At 58.7% G+C, this 15,950-nt stretch overlaps 1 long non-coding RNA gene across 1 annotated transcript; it reads left to right on the top strand.

The window, feature by feature from the left end:
• The first annotated feature begins 682 nt into the window (after positions 1–682).
• Positions 683–7,207, top strand: LOC110363150 (uncharacterized). The gene is made up of 2 exons (XR_010467786.1): positions 683–1,244; positions 1,842–7,207. It is a non-coding gene; the product is annotated as an uncharacterized LOC110363150 (long non-coding RNA).
• Positions 7,208–15,950: the final 8,743 nt, after the last annotated feature.

Genomic DNA, 15,950 nt, shown 5'->3' with positions numbered 1-15,950 from the left:
AGGCTCAGCTGGGGTCAGCACGGCTCAGGATGAGGAGGAAGAACGAGGGATAAAAATGATTTAATGCGACTTTCTGGGTTTCCTGGTGTTTGGAGGCAACTGGGGACAGGAGTGGCATAAAGCAGGACTGATTTAGGAGCTGCCTGAGCTCGTCTGGTGTTGCAATGGCTCCCCCCGGAGCTGCTGAAATAGCCCAAGCGTGGTGAGATGGAGCTGGAGCTTCCACCCTCCCGGGCGGCATGGGGACATGTCCCTGTCCAGCTTGGAGTTGTGTCCCTGTCCAGCTCGGGACATGTCCCCATCAGCTCGGGGACACGTCCCTGTCAGCTCCGGGACATGTCCCAGCCCACGTGGCCCATCCAAGTGGGCTGTTGAGCACAGTGGGCTCCTGCCCCTCCCGTGCAGAAATGGGGCCTCGAGGGTGGAAACCAAACCATCCAGGCGAGTCCTGGGCAGCATCTGGGACAGGTTTCCTTTGAAACACCAGCAAATATGTCCTGGTGCTGTGAGACGGGCTGGGATTGGGGTGGGAGGGGTGGGAAAGGCTGGTGGTGCTTCCAGCATGTCTAAAGAAAACTCTTGTCCCTGCTGCTTTTTCCCCAGGATCGTCCCAGGTGGGATGGGGGGGTCACAGTGATGGGGATGAGGCTCCGGGGGCTGCTGCAGAAACACAGACTGCGCACATTTCCAAACCCAAATGCTCCGCGTGTGTTCCTGGCGCTTTGGGAAACCTCTTTTTCCCCAGGATGCGGCTCCTGGGAGGGATGTTCTTGTGGCTGCAGGGGCTGGTTTGGGGGGGCAGGAGGACGCAGCCCCCACCTCACCCAGTGCTCATCCCTCCCGGGACAGCAGCCCTGGCCGTAGGGAGTAGCTGAGGTTAATTTGGGGTGATTTCTCTGGACTGGGGGCAGCCTGGGCAGTGCTGCTCAGCTCCTTTTTCTTTTCCTGGGTTTCTGTTGCCCTCTAGTGGGACCAGCGCTGGGAAAAGGGCTCAGACTGGGGGTGCTGGGGGGCTCAGCTCTGCTGAGACCGCGGGGTGCGGAGCACCGGGGGGCCCCTGGCAGACACCTCCCGCTGGCCCAAGCGCCTTTCCAGCAACGCAGCTTCTGCTTTGGAAGCATTTTTTTCACAAGACATTATCAACCTCAGCAGAATGAAGGACGGATGGAAATCAGACAGATGTGAAAGGCTGGGAAGGAGGAAGATCTTTTCAAGCAGAAAGGCTGCAGTGCCCTGAGGTGCAGGTGTGCGGGGGGGCTGTCGGCAGCATCACCGGCAGACACGGCAAGGAGGGTTTGCCGGTGTCTGCGATGGGTGATGCTGGTGTCTGTGGTGGGTGATGCTGGTGTCTGTGATGGGTGATGCTGGTGTGTGCGGTGGGTGATGCTGGTGTCTGTGATGGCTGATGCTGGTGTGTGCGGTGGGTGATGCTGGTGTCTGTGATGGGTGATGCTGGTGTCTGCGGTGGGTTTGCCGGTGTCTCTGGTGGGTTTGCCGGTGTCTGCAGTGGGTTTGCCGGTGTCTGTGATGGGTGATGCTGGTGTCTGTGGTGGCTGATGCTGGTGTGTGCGGTGGGTGATGCTGGTGTCTGCGGTGGGTTTGCCGATGTCTGCGGCGGGTTTGCCGGTGTCTGCGATGGGTGATGCTGGTGTCTGGGGTGGGTTTGCCGGTGTCTGCGATGGGTGATGCTGGTGTCTGTGATGGGTGATGCTGGTGTCTGCGGTGGGTTTGCCAGTGTCTGCGATGGGTTTGCCAGTGTCTGCGGTGGGTTTGCCGGTGTCTGCGATGGATGACGCTGGGCACCTTCCCCTGGTACCCACCACAGACATCCCCATACACAGAGGCAGCGACACAGGAGACACAGCCCGTGGGGTCCCGGTGGCTTTCGCAGGATGCCAGGCCGGTGTCAGAGGCTTCGTCACTGAAGGGAAGGGACTTTGTTCGTGGAGGAGCAGATGCCGCGGGACAGAGCTGCCCGGGGCCCCCCCAGTGCTGCAGAGCGGGAGGAACGTGCACGTGAAGCGGCGCTGTCAGGAACGTGAGTGCCAAAACCAAAATATCCCAATGCTTGGTGGGGAGAGGATGCTCTGGAGAGACAGTGGAGAGCGGGGTCAGGGAGAGCAGCTGGCACAGAGAGCCAGGAGTGCGGCCCCAGCCTGCAAACGCCTGACAGCTGCGGAGAATTAATTCAGGTATTGATTAAGAGGGATGTACAGCCTGAGCTGCTGTGTGTCCCCCTGCAGCCCTTCCTGGTCCTGCCCTCGCCCTTTTCCTCTTGCAGATACCTGTGAGGTTTCCTCAGGAGTCAGTTTGGTGAGGCTTTGCCTAAACCCAGGGCTAACCAGGGGTTTAGGGGGAGCTGCAGCCCCACATCTCGCAATGGGGATGTGGCTGGGAATGCACTGTTCTGTAAGCAAAAATCAGCTTTAAACTGGGAAAACTGGGGGCTGGGTGGGGGTGAGCGAGTCCTGCTTTGCTGCAGTACAGGGGGGTTTGATGCTTCTTCATCTCCTTTGGGTTTCTCTGTGTTGGCTCAGTTATTTTTCTCAGGCCAAATGGGAGAGAAAAGAGATTTCTTGCTTCTGCTCTGGGGGGTTGGAAATGGGTCCCGTTGGTGCTGGGAGGAGGGTGTCACATCTGGCTGTCCCCAGGGCCTCCGCTCTGGCTGGTGTTGTCCCCAGGCCCCAGCTGGGGATGGGTGGCTCTGCTTTCCCTTCCAACCCTCCAAGGCTGCAAATAACCTCATAAAAATAACCAAAGAGGCAACCGGACTCTCTCAGGGAAAAGAAATAACCCCAGGAAAGCAAAGCTATGGCAAGGGAGTGTTTGTGAGTCGGGGAGGGCTGGAGCCATCAGCCCTTCCGTGCGTTTCGGGTGGAGAGCGCTTTTCTCAAAGCAAGGTTTTAATTTTACCTGCAAATCATCCCACGGGACAGCAGAGCATCTGCAGGCGGCCAGTGCAGCCCCAGCGCCCTAAAACCACCAACCTCAGGGCAAAAAATGGCCTTTACTGAAAAAAGGTCATTTAGAGTGGGTCCAGGTGCCGCAGGGCAGGGCGGTGCTGGTTCCATCTCCCGCAGAGCAGGACGGGATTAACAGCCCGTTTCTGCTGGGCTCAGCAATCAGCGATGCCGCCGGCTGCCCAGGGCTGAGCTGAGCTGACAAATTGGAGATGAAAAGGGTTCGTGTCGCGGTGACGTTTTACTGGGTCATGCCCCGTATTTACATCCCGGTCCCATCATTACCAACAGGCAACATCAACACGGTAGGATCTGCTGGCACAGAAACTGCTCGGCTTGCAGCCGCCCGAGCCTCTCGCCCCGGCACCCGGCAGCGCTGAATGGAATTAAATTGATCAGTAAAACCACCGCGATGGCTCTGGCTGGGATGGAGCCGCTCGCACAGGGGCAGGAGCGACCTGGCGTGCACATCGCGCTCCGTGCCAGTGGAGCCTGGATGCACAAGAGGCCGAAATCTTTCATGTGCTGCTCAAGCTGCGTGGGGAGGAAAAGCCCCCAGGCAGCAAATTTGGGAGGCAGAAAGCACTGGGCCAGCCTTCGGATGGCTTTGCTAACCTGATTTCATGGAAACGCATGTTTGCGAAGCGTGGCAGCAGCTGACGGTCCTGGAGGGCGGCTGGGCGCTCTCGCAGGCTTGGCTAATGCCCCCCGTACCCCAAAATTTCCTCGTAATCATTAGAAATGTATTCTATTAGCAGCCCGTGCGGGGGCGGCGAAGGGCCGGGGGGGCAGGTGTTCGTGCTGCGGCTCCAGCGCTCGCACCCCATCAGCCACCTGGGTGGGAGCCAAGGCGGGGGCGGCCCCCCCTGGCCTGTGGGCTCGACCGGAGCGGCTTTCCGCCCCGCAGATCGGGTTGCCCATGGAACGGCGCCTGGACCAGGTGTTTTGGGCTTGATAGGGCAGAGCCAGGGGGTCTGGGGGGGTCTGGCCATGGGGCTGAGCAGTGGGGGGGGCACTTTGCCTTCTCAGCCCCTTCCTTGCAGCTTGGCAGCAACAGGCTGAGCTGAGCCTGCCCAGCCTGGTCCCCTGGGCTGCTGGGGGGGCTCTGACCTTCCTGGGGGGTCACCCAGAGCACAGGAGCTTTGGGTTCACACGCAGGGTCTGCGGGCTGAGAGCAGCCAGACGGGTTTGTGTTCAACCCAGCCCCACGTTGTGTTTGGGCTCTTCCCCACAACCCGGCACCATCCGGACCCCCCCATGAAAACGCTGCAGCGACTGTGTGTGCCCCACCGCTCACCCCTGCCCCTCCAGCTGCCTTTTCCCCACCAAAAAGCAACAAATCCAGCCCCAAAGCTGCAGATTTGCCCCTCAACAGCTGCGCTTCCAGCCTGGCCGTGTCCCTGCGGAGGGGTCAGGGTTGCACGGGCAGCAGGTCCTGGACCCGGGGCTGGCGGGGCCGTGATTGATGAGCCCCTTCCCACCCCTGGGGCTGCAGCTTTGCTGGTTTGAGCCTTTGGGGGAATTTCTGCCTTTCTTGCGGCTCTGCTTTTCAGCTCACTGGGTTGGAGCCTTCCTGCTCTGCTGGAGAGGGCTGCGAGGTCGCGGGGGGGCGGGAAAGCAGCTTTTAACGAGCAAAGAGGCTGCGGTGCTGTGCTTGGCACTGCTTTGCTGGAGCGATATTGCCCGTTTTACCCCCAAACCACCCCCTCTGCTCTCCCCGAACCTCTTTTCCCATGGCCAGACCCGTGTTTGGGAGGGGGCAGAGCCCGGTGCATTGTGCACACTGGCGTTGACAAGCTTGGCCTCCCCAGGGAGCAACCCATATGGATTCGGTCTTGGAAAACCACGCTTCGGATAACGATGCGGCTTTCCTAATTAGTGCGCCTGCCGGGCCCCAGCCAGCACGCAACAGCGGGTGGATCCCTGGATCCGGGCTGATTTGCAGCAGGAGGCTCCAGGTCCATGGGCGCCCCGACCTGTGATGGAGCGTCTGGAGACCCCGGTCCCATCGCCCCGAGCTCCTGTGGCAGCAAAGGGGGCGATTCATGGGGGGACAGGGGTTTGTTGGGTCAGAAGGTCTCCCAGCGAATGCAAGACTTTATTTTTCTCCTGACGAAGCACAGCCAAAGCCGAGCCAGGGGGTGCTGGGGGTGCTTGTTTGGGGCCAGGAAGAGGCACCAAAACCAGGGCAAATACAGGTCCTGGGGACTGGGGATGCCCTTGAGGGGGCTCAGGGACCTTCTCCGGGTGGGGTGAGATCTGCAGCGACCCCCCTGCGCCCCCGGGCTCCTTCCCCTGCCAGCGCCTGCTTATGCGTTTTACCCAATTACTGCTTAATGCAAAATGCATAAGGAGCCCTTGGAGCGGGGACAGGAGCCCAAAGCTCGGCTTTGCCGTCCTCGGCCGCGGAGCCGAGCCTTTCGGATGGTTTCCAGCCCTGATTCAATGACTTCATGAGAAGATTTCTCTGTCTTTTTTTTCAGTTTCTGGTTAATTTCTTTCTCTGATTCAGCAGCAAGAAACAAATCTGGAGGCTGAATCTGTGTATCACACAGGCTTTCGCTACTATTTTAAAGGCTTTTGCATGGGGGAGTCGGGGCTGCTTTCCAGGGGTCCTGAGCTGGCCCACGGCAAACCCCCCAGATCACAAACCCCCCAGATCACAAACCCCCCAAATCACAAACTCCCAAATCGTGGGGGCTCTTTGAAAGCCCAAACCCCGCCGGCATAAAGCGACCGAGCCCACGGTGCCGCTGGCGCTTGACCTGAGACAGGAAAGAAACAGCTTGTACAACCCAGCCCTGTTGTGGCTTTTGAGGTTTTAGCAAGTTAAAGCAACAAATAGCCCATTTAAGTGAAAGCTACACTGCAGGCCGGTCCCCGGGGAGCCCCGATCCCAAGCCAAAATCCAAGAGAGCAAAGGGAGAAAAATCAATCATTGCTATAGGAAATCAAACAAACTCCAAAGCTGTTTTCCCATTCTTCCCTTGGCAAATCCCCTTTTCTGGCTCAGATTTTGACATTCTTGTTTCTGAAGTGGACATAGACAGGGCTGGGGATGCATTTCCCTGCCCCACGGCCGGGCTTCGCCCCAAAGCAGGGGCTGACCCGGGACCCCGAATCTCTCTGTTATTTTAATAGAGACGTACCCTGCGAGATGATTAACCACAGGCCTTTTGAAAGTCTGGCAAATAATTTTTCCAACCTAATTGGGTTTGCTTCTCTTATTTCTGCAGCTTGTGTGCTCCTTATTTCGTTATTTATAGAAAACATCTGTCTGAGTGTCAGCCAACCCTTAGGTGGGAAACCGAGTCTTGGCGATCTCTTTGCTCTACACAGCCGGGGTGGAACCGCAGCTCTGCCAAGGGGAGTCGTGGTGACCCCGCGGGTCCCTGTGGGGGGACATTCACAGGTTTTGGGGGTGACAAGGTGCCCACAGGAGCCTCCTCGCACCCAAAAGGAGCGGGAGGGCAGGGGAAAAACAGCAATAACCTGAAAAAAGCAGGTAAATCACGCTGAAAAAAGCCCTTTGAGGGAGGCGGGAGCTCCTCCAGCCCAGCACGGTGAACGGGCAGGGAAAACCAGGGGTTGTTTTTCCAGGTAAGAAGCTGCAGGATGAATGTGTGGTAATGCTGACTAAGCCAGTTATTACAGCCGTGATTAACCCTGGTAATTAATCTCTGGGACTGAGCATGGCAGAGGTCGGCGTGCTCAGCGCTGGCGGGAGATGTGGTGTAATTGCTGTGGGGATGTCAATTCTCGCTCTCTGCACCCATTTCTGCTCATCCTTTATGGTTTTGGGATGTTTTTTCTCATCCTCACTGCATTCGGGAGCCGAGGCTGGAGGGGCCTGTCCCGGTGGCAGCAGTGGGGACAAACCCCCGTCCCTGCTGTGCCCGCCGGGCTGGGGCGCATGGGATGGGGTCAGGACCAGCTGCACGCAGGCGAAGGGACAAATCCCAGGATGCAAAACTGCTTTGGTGGGTGGGAACGGGGAGGGAACCAAGCCAGGGCGGTGGATTAATCAGGGAAGATCATGCGGTGAGTTTATGGCAGCTGGAAATCAGCTGCATCCTCCCCAGTGCTCCACTAACCCCAGAGCATCTTCCCCCGGGCACCATTCCGAGAGCTTTGTCCTGTGGGAATAGCATGGAGGTGAGAGCTGAGCTCCCAAACACCTTTATCCCGCTGCTTTCAGACTGCAAGAAATACTATAAGTCCAAAAATAAAAAGCAATATGCAATATAGTATGGAGTCTTGGTGGCTTTTATTCGTGAGCTTCATCCTGCGGCCGCGGGGCCTCGCGGTGCCGACACACGGCGCGTCCGGGTGGTTCTGTTGGTACCGCTGGCACAAGGAGCTCTGGGTTGTGAGCAGAGGCTACTGATAACACCGTGATTTACAGGGAGGCTGAGGCCAGCCAGCTCCAGGAGTGCTTTTACGTGACGGCCTAATGGTTATTAATTTGTCTGGAATTTACTGTAATGCTATTAATCCTGATAGGCTTGTTGGGTATTTAATGCAAATATTTTAAGTGTTTCTGTGGGATTTTTTTCCCTGGAACAGCGTGTTTAGCTGCACAGCCCCATGCATCAGGAGCTCCTGTTTCATTGGAAATGTCGCTGATTTTCCCCCCAGTTGCAGCGGGTGTAACTCAGCCCTGCTCTGCCCCATCCCTGCGGCAGCATCGCTGTCCTCTCTGCCCTGAGGTTTCAAATTCCTCTTCTCTTTTCCGGCTCTGAACATCTTTCATCTCCTCTTCTTTTCAGGAGCCCCCGGGCTGCCCAAGTCCCCACGCTGTGCCTGTGTCCCCACGCTGTGCCTGTGTCCCCACACTATGCCCATGTCCCCATGCTGTGCCTGTGTCCCCACTCTGTGCCTGTGTCCCCACACTATGCCCATGTCCCCACGCTGTGCCCACCCGCGGGTCACCCCGGTGCCTCCCCGTCTCTGCCTCCTGGCGTTGTGCTGCTGCCGTGCGGCTCCGTTTAGGTGGCCCCGGCAGATGCAGCTTTCCAGCCTTCGTGGTGGGAATCGCGGCTCCGAACGCCTGGAAACGTGTGAAGGTTGCAACCCGATTCCGGCTGCGCTCCCCCGGCCCTGCAGGGAGAGCACAGCTGATGCCAAAGCGGGGGGAATCCAAACCTCCCAGGGAAGCTGGGAATGTGTAGGACTTTATCCAAGGATCAATTAACTAAATGACAGGCTGGGGCTGTGAGAGCAGCAGGTTCCCTCAGAGGGATCAGCTCCCGGGTACACGGGCTGGCTGGGGGGTCTGGGCTGATGGCTCCACACGTGTTGGCTCAATGCTGGGGGGACACGTGTTCCCCCGGTCAGCCCCTCCGGATGGGTCTGCGCCTGGTGTGGGTGAGCGGAGCTGTGGGGACGTGCAGAAGGTCCCTGTGGGCACACGGCCCCGTTCCTGCTGTCCCCAAGCCCTGCAGTGTCCCCAAGGGTGGGCTAATGTCGCTGTCCCCCCAGGCAAGCGGCCGGTGCTGGGGGCAGACAAAGAGCCCTTTGAAGTGTCTGGAGACATGAGTCAAGGGCTGGCGGTGCCCTGTGCCGAGGGGCAGGGGCCGGGGCCACTGTCCCTCAATCGATGGCTTTATCCTTTATGTTCTGTGCTGGCTGGAGCTCCCGGGGGGTTTGCCGGGGGTTTGGCTGCCACCCCGCATCGCTTGGGGTCGTGGCCACCACCGCAGCTCCGGATGCCCCGCGTGTGCCCTGTGAGGGGCTCAGTGGGCACCTCGGCTGGGCTGTTGGGGCCAGGGGGTCGTCCCCCTGAGTGTATCTGGCTGGAGCCCATGTTTCCAGTCCCCTTGGCCGGGGGACAGCTCGACCTTCTCGCTGAGCCAAATCTGGGGGTTTGGCTGAGCAAACACAGCCGGTCTCTTCCCAGCCCAAAGAGCCGTCCTGGGAATGCGGGGGAGAGAGCGACGTCCCGCTCCTCCCTGCCTGTGTCTGGGAATAGGTGGGTCTGGAAATACCCCGTGGTGAGTACCCGAGGGTGACACTGACCATGAGGGGACCGACCCCTCCCCAGCTGCAGCTCCACGGGCCCCCAGGGACAGGCTGTGGCAGAAGGGGGGTTTGCAAAGTGAGATCCCTTGGTGTTTGCAGGGTCGAACACGATGCCACCCTGGGACAACAGGCGTGGGGTTCCTCCAGGTATCTCTTTGTGACAAAATGGTCCAGGGACAGCCCTGCCTGTTTGAGCGATCCCTGGTGAGAGCCGAGTGTTTTCCAGGAGCAGGCTGAGCGGGGAGATGCTCATCCCCAGGCTCAGCTGACGAAACTCACCTTGTTCCCGACAGCAGCCGCTTTTGGAGAGCGATGGGGGTGATGGAGAGGAGCCCCTAACACCGCCAGCTGCCCGGGGACACTGAGCGGAGCTGGGGATGCGGGGACACAGCCCCAGAGCCGGCAGAGTAGCGGGGGGGTTGTGTCCAGGGCAGGGGACGCAGCACGTGCTGCGGGAGCCCTCGGTGGCCAGGCTGGCATTTGGCCACCGTGCCCGGGTGGCTGCGGCTGCTCCCGGCCAGATGTTCTGTCATTCCCGGCTGTTCGGTTCCAGATGTTCTGTCGTTCCAGGCTGTTCGGTTCCCAGCGTCTGCTCTCGCCATCAGCCCGGCCTCCCAGTCTCCTCTCCGTGGGCGGCAGATTCCCCTCTTGCCTTCGTCAAGGGGGCCAAGAATAACATGAATTGGCAGCGAGACGCCTGGTTCTCCTCTGAGCCCCCCAGTCCTGCAGTCCTGATGGGCTGGGGGAGGGTGGGAGCCCCAGCCCCTGGGGGGTCGGGATGCGGGGGAGAAGCGAATAACGGGGCTGAAGAAGATGTGCAGGAGGCAGCGCTGCTGAGAAGATGCAGCAAGAACATCAGGAATGATCGAGGCCATTCCTGGATTCCCGTCCTGCTGTGTTCCACATCTGGCCTGCACGGGCAGCCTGTCCGTGACCGGGGACCGCGCGGCGAGGTGACACTGCGGGCTCGCGCCTTCCAGCACAGAGAAAGCGGGTGTCAGAAGCAGAATCTGCAGCACCAGGGTAGAAGAAATGGTCTTAGAAAAATAAATAGTGTGGGTCACATGAGTTACTGTTTTTTTCTGGAGGAACCAAGTGTTTACATGAGTGCTCAGGGGCCTGGCCGTGCCTCGCACTCGCAGAAAGGCCATGGAGGAGAGGCTGAGGTTGAGCTTGACTTAACTAGGCTTAGGCTGTGGTTCGGGAGGCCTGTCTGTGGCACGCAGTGCTGGTGGCTGTCACAGCAGCGCGGGGACACGAGGGGCTGTGGGTGGCTCAGCTGGTGACTCTGCCCCGTTAATTGGGTGAGTGGGTGCTCCGGGTGCTGCGGGCCGTGGGATCCAGCCTGGAGCCTGCCCGGGGTCCTGGCACCGGGGGGGTCCCTGCGCAGAGCCAGGGGTGACGCCAGCACCGGGAGCGCTGCCAGCGCCGTCCCTGCTCCGTAATCAGCAGCATGACCCGTGCACCAGGCATCCCTCGGGTGGGGAGGAGGGTGCCCTTTGTTCCTCCCGCTTTTATTTCTCCCTTTGAAGTCGCAATGCTCCCACTCGGCCACCACCGACGTCACCGCCGCGGCGAATGGCGATGCCACACGGGCAGGTGGGGGCAGCTGGTGGCCCCGCTCGGTGTCACAGCCCCATCCAGCTGTCCGTGTGATGGGGAAGAGCCACAAACGTGATACGGTGAGAGAATTGATTCAGCTCAACTCCCTCTGGGTGCCGGCGGCTCTGGGAGCAGCGTCTCGTCATCCATCCTGGCCAGGGCTGCTCCCCGCAACCAACACAAGGGGTAAAGCTCCTGCAGCTGCTTTTCCCGGTGTCACCCTCGGTCTCGTGGGACAACAGGTCTGGGGCAGAGCTCTGCTGCTTCATTTGCTTTGCAAAGACAACCAAAAGGTGCAAAGTGCCTGTAATCCGAGCACAAACCAGCCCTGCTGGTGTGCAACCACTGCCCTGTTCACACTTTCTAAAGCACTTCAAGAAACCACTTCAGCTCCCTGCACTTTTGGGATCCAGGCGCCAAAGAAGCCAATAGATCCCCTCGCGGTTGCTGCCTCCAGACCCAGAGCTGCTCCCCACAGCACGGACACTTATCAGCTCTCGGATGCGTCTCTCTCCTGTTATGTGTCTTCCAGGGGCTGTTTTACCGTGATTTCTTGCCTTCAGCTTCTCGCCAGCCCTGCGGATGGTGTTTACTAAGTGTATTTTAATGGATTCACCTCTCACCTCTGACTAGACACACATTGATCTGGTTCGGATCCCCTCGGGAGCGCAGCCCCGCGCCCTCTGTCCCAGCTCAGGTGCTGCCCCCTTGCTCCAGCCGTTCTCTCTCCCAACCCCGAGGCCGCTGCTGCAAAGGCAGCTCAGGACATGGACTGGCTTAAAGCTCTTCAAAAATGTTCCCCTCTCGTGTGGTTTTTATGGTAAACAGGAAGCTGGGTTTCCATTTCACCCCCAAATCTTCGCAGATCGTGGCTGTTTTTATAGCGGCTTTTATTTATTTGTTTCTTCCTCTTGTTGGGAACCGGAGGGTTTGCAGCTGACGGGAAGCAGGGGAAGTGTCGGCTGCGCAGAGCTGGAATGGTGAGTGTGTGCAGGGACTCTCATGGAAGCCCAACACCTCCTCCCGGGAGAGCGGGGACGGAAAACGGGATAATGTTTCATGCTGCTCCCCCCACGCCGGTGCTGGGTTTGTGTGAGGGGAGGTGATGATTTACCCGAGGTGATCGGGGGGCCCAAGTGCTGATTTATGGAGCAGTAAAACCAAACGGACTTGTCTTCATCATCAGTTGGCGTTTTTTTCCCCCAGAAAAGCTCATGGACATTTATCCTCCTTCCGGTAAAAACCCCAACTGAGCAGAAAATCCCTCCCAGCTACTGACAGCCTCATCGCAGCCCCAAAATACCATCCTGACCCCCGATTCCCACGGTCTGACATCCCGCTCCCCCCAGACCCCGGCCCAGCGGTGCTGCCAGTGGGATCCAGGTGTAACCAGAGTTTAATTTGTTTTAAATTAACGTGGGGGTGTGGGGGAGGCTGAAAGGCAAAGGGAATATTTTCCGGGAAGCTCTCGCTGCATCCGGGAGGGAGAGGTCTGCGAGTTCACCTCAATTAGGGGTAATAAAGCTGTTTTCCTTTCCCCTGGGTCCCTGGCATTGAGGCGGTAATGGGTTTAAGCTGCTGCTGGCCCAGGTGAGACCTGTCCCACCCCAAATTTGCAGAGAGCTCGTGGCTGGTGGGGCAGGAGCAGTGAGAACAGGACCTGGGGATCCCTGGAGCTGCAGGTACCGTGTGAAGCCAAGGGTGCTGGTTATCTGGGTGCTTCTGCTGGCAGAAAGGGGGGAACCTCGGAAAAACCTCCGTGCTGAATCTTCCCTGAGCTCTGCAGGTGCAGCGGTGTCTCTGGAACATGGTCCCACTGCTGGGTTTTCCTGGGATGAGACCCCACGGGTGGGGATGGGGATGTGTTTTGCCATTTAACCCGCTAAAGCTCTGGGAGGTGCTGTTTGGGGACAGCTGGGGACAACAAGGGCTGTCCCTCGGGGTCTGCAGGCAGCAGCTCTGCCTGGGAAGTGAAGGGAGAATGGGGATCACACAGCAAATGGGGGTTGATCCCACTGCACATGGGGACTGATCCTGCTGTGAACAGGGGCCAATCCTGCTGCAAACGGGGGCTGACCCTCTGCCTGGCCGGAGCAGCGGATGCTCCTTGGAGGCACCGGCCGTTCAGGGACACAGACCCAAAGTGGCACCCAGACCAAGTGCCCGCGGGTCCCTGGGTGGCATGAAGCACTTTCAAGACGCTTGGTCCTGCGGCTCCAACGCTTCCCCAGCCCCAGAACCACCTCGGTTCGCACGCGATGGCCAGACCCTGCAGGGACTCGGTGCCGTCACATCCCCCCACACATCAAACAGCCAGAGATGTTTTAATTAACTGACACGCAGCAAAAATCACGGAATGGCCTCTCAGCGCTGGATAGAAGAGGCAGCTGGGAGCAAAACCACCGCATCCCAACATCCCTGGAGATGAAGAAGCAGGTCCCATCGCGGTCCCCATGGTCCCCACCACATCCCACAGCTCTTCCCAGCAGCATCCCGCTGCCGCAGCCCCACGGGGGCTCTGGGGATGGGGGTTTGTGTCTCTTGAGCTGTTTCCTAAGAAAAGGGGAGTGTGGTAGGGGGGGAAACCAGAGCAATGCTGCGGTCCCGGCCGGAGGGATTTCCATCCACAGCAGGTTGTGTCGTGCGTGTGTGGTGCCCACGTGTGACCCTCGCTGCCGCTTTGCACCCCGGCCCCTGGGGGATGGGATGAGTCAGAGGGGCCAGGCAGAGGTTTCTCAACACAGATAAAAATTCCGAGGTCGTTTTTCAAGTCCCGGCTTTTGTGGCTGCGGAAAATGCTGTGGGAGAAACACAAAACCATGTGAAACTCGTTGAGGTTTCAGCTTTGTTATGAGCACGAAACTTGGACCAGATTTGTGCCGGGGCTGTTGCTGCGCTGCCCCCCCCCGCAGCCTGGACGCCACAATTAGAACCCATTTTTTCCCTTTTCTATTTATTCACTGCAAACTCCTTGAATGCCTTCTATTTTTGCTGCCTTTCATTTAGCCAAAGAGCAAACCAAGTCACCTGATGGATGAAATATTTTCTTGATAAGACACTTCTTTCCCCTTGTTTTGCTCCCCAGCGCGGCCCGTCCCGGCAGCTGCTGGTCCTCACGGAAATACTTGCTCTAATGAAACCTTACACAGCTGTTTCTCACTAGGGCATTCTTCAGAGGTGGATTATTTGTCATTCCCCAGCTTAATAATAATAATCCATTAATGCATTTTTGTCATCCAATGAAGGAACAAAACGCTCCCATGTGTTTTTACAGCAACGGTGCTTTTCCACGCACACAGACGGGTTCAGGCTCTCCCAAAATACACCGAACAGCTCCCGCAGCATCAAGTATTAAGTCTTATAATACACCAGGGCGGGTCAGAAGTGTATTAAAACCACTGACTAACAGACATACAGAAGAGATGTAAGAGGGAAGGGAAAAGTGAATGTTTCCGACACGCCGGCGGCCATGGGGATCCCCTCCTCCCCACCCCCCCAGCTTCTTCTTCCTGGGAATCTTGTGAAAATGTTTGTTTCTAATCCCACGCTGGATCAGACGCCGTTCCACGAATGGGGGTTTGCGGTTCCCTCAGTGCACGCTCCATGTTCTGCAGCCGGTGGGGCTGCGGGCAGATGTTCCTGTGCAGAGCCAGATGTGCTGCATGAAGCTCTGGCCTTCACCCCCACCCACCTCTGGGGCTTTGCTGCAGCATCTCCAGGGAACATCGCGAGCATCCCTGGGGAACAGCAGAAATGGGGCAATTCACCCTATTTTTTGCTGCTTCTGCTGTTGCCAGTGCCCTGGACCCGGGCAGGGGCTGAGCACCAGGGTTCACCCCATGCCTTGGTGTATGGAGGCAGCACACAAACAAGCATCAATGCCAAAATTCGGGCAACTCGCTGTGCTTCAAGGAAATTAAAAAGCACTTTCTCCTCTTCTCGCTTATCCAAATGCTCGCAGCCTCAGCCTGCCTGGAATTGGAGTTTGGAGCAGGCTTGGACTTTGATTTGTTTCTCATGGCTTCGTGTCCCGATGAGAAAGGAGAAGTTATTCTGAGAACCTCACCGGCGAGGCGGGCAGGAGCGGCGGGGGCAGCCAGACACAATATTTCCCCTGTCCGCGGGAGAGATGCTCCGGAGGCTTTTTGCCTTTGATTCCTTCTCCCCGCGGCTTCTCAGCGCAATGAAGAGCAATTATCCTTCCCATAAAAGCCTCCTTATTTGAGGGGACTCGCAGTCACTTCAAAGGAGGGGCAGGTTTCTCGGGAACAAAGTCACCGTGTCAGCGGGTCGTCGAGGCTCTGATGAAAAGCTCAGTCTCGCACTCGCTGCCGGGCCTCTGCTGTCCCCATCCCAGGGTCTGTTCGCAGCTCGCGTCCCCAGGATGGTGGTTTCTGTGCCCTGATGCCCCTGCAGGGGCCCGCCCCAGCGGCGATGGAGATGTCCCCAGCCTGCGGGGATCGGCTGTGTCCCCGTCCTGTGCACAGTGGGGACAGCACGGGAGCGCTGCCCTTCCAGCCCCCTCGTACGAGACAGACAGACGTCGCTTCTCCAGCTGAGGAAAGGGCAGCGACACCAGAGCCCAGTCTGGCCAAAGCTGGGGCTGCCAGAGCGAGCAGCGCCCGCCTGGATCGATGCCTTTTGTTCTCCCCAGCCCCTGTTCTGAGCCTCCAGCTGTGTTAAGAACCTCTCCCGAAAGCCAAGGAGCACTGCTGCGGCCAGGGATGCTGTTCATCCCACCCGGGCAGAGCCCCGGCCCCAGGGGCTTGTGCAAGAGCCACTTTGGGGCTCAGTTCTTGCAATCAGGAGCTGCTGCCCAGGCACAGAAGGACGGCAAGGGAGAGCCTGAGCTTGGGGGGATTAAGCTGGGTTTAAGCACCGCAGCAGCTCTCTGGGCTGCAGCCTGGTTTCCCATTGCTGGGATCACCTGGGTCTGAGCCACCTGAATGAGCTGACCCCATTGCGGGACATGGGGTGCCGAAGGGATTCCCTGCACCCAGCCGGGACAAGCCACACAGGGGCCGGGCAAAGGGGAAGGGCTGCGGATCTGCAGCTGCAGCCCTGGGGCTGTGTCACCCCCGCTGGCAACGGGGACAGTGGGTCGGGGCTGGAGCATCATGTGTCCACCAGCAGCACCCTGGGGTGCCCCCCCCGCAGAGGGGAAACGGGGCGCCTGTAAAACCAAGAGAGTTAATCACGGAGATAATTGAAACCAGCGGCTGCGGCTGGAGAGCGAGCGGCGGTTTCGGAGCGAGGGGAGGAAGGAAGGCGGGGGGAAACTGGGGCTGGGGTGCTTGGGAGGTTTTGTGTTTGTGTTTTGTAAGCCAGGGAACAAATCCATATGGTTGCATAGGCAATTCCCAGGAA

This window comes from Columba livia, chromosome 23 (assembly GCF_036013475.1).
Source record: "Columba livia isolate bColLiv1 breed racing homer chromosome 23, bColLiv1.pat.W.v2, whole genome shotgun sequence".
Classification (NCBI taxonomy): domain Eukaryota; kingdom Metazoa; phylum Chordata; class Aves; order Columbiformes; family Columbidae; genus Columba; species Columba livia.
This window is presented reverse-complemented; position numbering and strand designations above follow the sequence as displayed.